Here is a 4,438-nt window from a genome sequence, read left to right on the forward strand (position 1 = left end):
AATTTGCCACACGAGGCGGGGTTTAAGCCAACTTCATGTTGGATACATAACCTTATGGGTGAGAGGGGTGGTGGGACGGGGCAACTAGCGGTCCATGATTATATAGTCAAAGGTCTACAGCTGACCGCCTCAGCTGCGCCACCTTCTCGACAATGAGCTCAACGCGAGCGGTATATACGAAACGGTATAAACTTTAACCCGTTTTTTCTGGACACTTGAATTTATAATAAAGATAATGGTTTAAACGGATTTCATGTATTATTCATATTGTGCCAGAAAAAAATTTCTAAAAATTAGCTTATTTTTTATCTCGTCAGGGTATACTAACCTCTTAAGGACACTATACTTATTCTGAATCACCGTGTATAAGATGTCTGTGGGACGAAATACGTGACATAACCTTCATTTTACGATATAATATTTTATAATGAAATCAATAAAGACGGACGAAATTATAATTGATATTGTTCGCAAAAATTATTGCATATACAAACGTAATGTAGACTTTAAAAATGTAAAAAGAAGGAAGTGGCAAAATTTCCAAAACAAAAAACAAAAAATTTCCGAAAACTTGAACAATTTTTATGGCGTAAATATGTCAGGTAATTATTTATTTTGTAAATTATTACCTATGACATATACATAAATCATTTTATAATACATATTTTGTTTTATAGCTGAAGAAATCGAAAAATGGTGGTCTTTAAGAGATATGTTCAGTAGGGAAAATAGAAGTCAAAAATTACCGTCAGGTTCTGAATATGAGCCAACTAAGGAATGGGACTTATACAGAAATATGTTATTTTTGGTGCCTCATATAGCTCACAGAAGGTTAGTTTTTATATTATTTAAAATAATAAATAGTTATGATTCTCAAATAACAAATAACAGATTGAAATAGAAGGACTTTACGAATCAACAATCGCGTGGACTCTTACATTAATAGTTATAGTGAATCTATAATCATGTAGTAAAAATAGCCTATGAGAGCCGACACGGGTGTTGGTGTGTTAAAATTCTTATTGTTACAATATTCACTGTACTCGATCTGCACACCGCTCAGTTTGTCAAACTTGAAACACATCTATTTTGCGTGAAGTTGGAAACTTGTAACTTATAATTAAATTGACAAACAATTTAATATCTTTCGATGCTATTATGCATTTATAATTTCCCCTTCCCCTAAGCCTGTAAAGAAATTATTGTGAAAAATAACACCTTAATTCTCAGCCAGAAATCGAATCCGAATAAATCCATATAGTGAAAATAGCCTATGAGAGCCGACACGGGTGTTGGTGTGTTAAAATTCTTATTGTTACAATATTCACTACACTCGATCTGCGCGCCGCTCAGTTTGTCAGACTTAAAACACAGCTCTTTTGCGTGAAGTTGGAAACTTGTAACTTATAATTAAATTGATTTAGAGCCCATTACTTCTAATTTAATTTAAATTTACGCTGCCTGAAAATATGCGTTATACAGTATTATCGGTATTGCGAAGAATATCATCACATGCCTCGGTGATCTAAAGGTAGGATCACGCCCGTCCGGACAACGTGCAAACGTGGAGATCCAGGTTCGATTCCTGGCTGAGAACTGAGGTGTTATTTTTCGCAATATTTTTTTACAGACTTGTGGGGAGGGGAAATTATAGATGCATAATAGCATCGAAAGATATTAAATTGTTTGTCAATTTAATTATAAGTTACACGTTTCCAACTTCACGCAAAAGAGCTGTGTTTCAAGTCCGACAAACTGAGCGACGCGCAGGTCGAGTATAGTGAATATTGCAACAATAAGAATTTTAACACACCAACACACGTGTCGATTCTCATAGGCTATTTTCACTATATGTTATTTTTTAAAGCCCATTACTTCTAATTTAATTTAATAATTATTGTTAAATTATTTATTTATTAATTTTAATACTTATTTTTGAAATTTACGTGTTACTATTTCTTTTATAATTTTATTTTCAGAACAAAAATATCATTTGTTCAATCAAATGAGTTACAAAACTCATTCAAGACAACAAATACTTTTTCAGTGTTACAGACATACAGGTAATCTTCTAATTTGGTTGCGCCATTAGATCATGGTTATTGTGAATCATTTTAAGTAATAGAAGAATACATTAATGAAAAGGAATATTATTTTTACTTACAATTTATTATTATTTATGTGATTATTTTTAATATTAATTGGGTATTATAAATATTATTGCCAAGCAACTTACCTTACTTAGGCAACTTACTTGACTTCATCAAATATTGAGGACGAGGAAAACGTTATGCCAATTGATAATGAAAACTTAAAAAAGCCTGCTAGTACATTTTCCAGCTGCAACAGCACTAACAGCTGCATACAATTTTCGGAGTCAAGTACCAATTTTAATTCAAACTTGAAAAGTCCACCTATATTTAAAACAAAGTAAAAAAAAATAGTACCAGAAATGGATGGATTTACCAAATGTCGAAAGAACAAAGATGATGAAATTGATCGCGATTTGATGAAAGCAAGTAAAGAAATATCTGCAGCTGCGAAAGCAGTATTATCTCAAATATACGAACAAAAACGTGAAAAATCAGATGGTTACATGTTCGCCATAGAAGGATTGAAATACTTTTCTCCAAAAAATAAAACACAATGTGTTATAGAAGTTCTTCAAATCATTCAAAAGAACGAGGAAAGGCAGTAATATAGTAAATAAAGGCAATATTTCTTTATTTGCTTTCGTTAAATCGCGATCAATTTCATTAAAACTAGCAAAGGCAATATAAGAAGCTAGTCTTTGATATTAATAAGATTTTTTTTTTTATAAAAGAAGCAATATTTAACAGAGTATTATGATTAATATATTTGTGTTTTTATTTTTATATTTTATATAAGTCTGTTAAAAACTCTTCATATTTTTTAAAAATATTGGGTACTGTGGAAAGTTCGTGTCGTTTTTCCTTTAAAAATGAAACAAAAATTGTGTACAAAGGAGTTTATTCAATCTATAATGTATTAACCATTTTGATCCATAATCTTTTGCCATCTTTCTGGTAATTTCATAATTCCGCGCGTATAGAAGTCTCGGGATTTCTGAGTAAAAAACTCGTCCAATCCATTTATTACGGCCTCCGAAGAATTGAATTTTTGCCCATCAAAATAATTCTGCAGAGACCGGAACAAGTGGTAATCCGAAGGAGCAATGTCGGGCGAGTATGGCAGATGAGGCATAATTTCTCAGCCAAATGTGCGCAATCTTTGTCATGTCGCCAAAGACGTGTGTGGTCTTGCGTTGTCGTAGTGAAAGACAACTCCCTTTCTGTTCACTAATTCCGACCGTTTATTGTTGATTGCTTACTTCAATTTATTAAGTTGTGAGCAGTACTTCTTCGAATCAATAGTTTCACCTTGCGGAAGCAGCTCATAATACACCACGCCTTGCCACCAAATGCAGAGCAGGACCTTCTGGATGCAATTCGTTTTTGGCGATCGTTTGTGATAATTTACCGGGCTTGGACCAAGACTTTTTGCGTTTAATTTAGCATAGACAACCCATTTCTTGTCCCGAGTCACTAAACGTTTTAAAAAAGACTCTGATTTATTCCATCTCAGAAGATTCGCAGATCTCGATTCGATCCATTAAATTTTTTTCACTCAATTTATGGGGCACAAATATCGATCTTTTTTATATAACCCATCGCTTTTAAGTGAGCTTTCACTTGTGTAGCACTAATATTGAGCCTCTTTACAATATCCTCTGTTGTCAAATGTCGATCATTTTCAACAAGCGCCTCGATTTCATCGTTGTCAACCTCAGATAGCCACCCGGAGCGGGGAGCATCTTAAAGATAAAAATTTCTGAAACAAAAGCGGGCAAACCATTTCCGGCATACTGATTCGCATAAGGCATTGTCCCCATACACAGCACATATCTCACGTTCGGCTTTCGCCGCTTTTAATCTTTTTCGGTATAAAAAACGTAAAATATGCCGAAAATGCACCTTATTTTCTTTTATACTTAAACACAAGTAGCGTCAATAAAACACGTCTAATTTTACTAATTCTCTTTTTGAAATGTTAAGGAATGTCACACTTTTCCAAAACTACGCAGAAATTGACGGCAGTTATCACAAATCATGCTTTATTTATTCGGTGAGCGATCATCATTTGGGAAAACGACATGAACTTTCCGCGGTACTCAATATATTTTTAAAATATCCCTAAGTTTAAGTTTAAAATATTCCTTAAGAATATGTTATTCAATATTTTATACTTTATATGTGATATGTGCAAGACTGCAATTGACGATTTGCTGCAATAGTGTAATTAACTCACATTTTGTGATAATTAATAATAAGATAGATCGGGCGGTAGCATATTCCAATAATGCACTTAAAAGTAAACTTTATATCTACTTTATATCTTCCAATAATGCACTTAATAG

The 4,438-nt window shown here is 33.0% G+C and overlaps 1 pseudogene; it reads left to right on the forward strand.

Moving 5' to 3' along the window:
- The window catches only part of LOC105461069, a 5,967-nt pseudogene extending 4,367 nt beyond the window's left edge, over positions 1 to 1,600 (forward strand).
- The last annotated feature ends 2,838 nt before the right edge of the window (positions 1,601 to 4,438 follow it).

This window comes from Wasmannia auropunctata, unplaced genomic scaffold (assembly GCF_000956235.1).
Source record: "Wasmannia auropunctata unplaced genomic scaffold, wasmannia.A_1.0 LD336101.1, whole genome shotgun sequence".
Taxonomy (NCBI): Eukaryota; Metazoa; Arthropoda; class Insecta; order Hymenoptera; family Formicidae; genus Wasmannia; species Wasmannia auropunctata.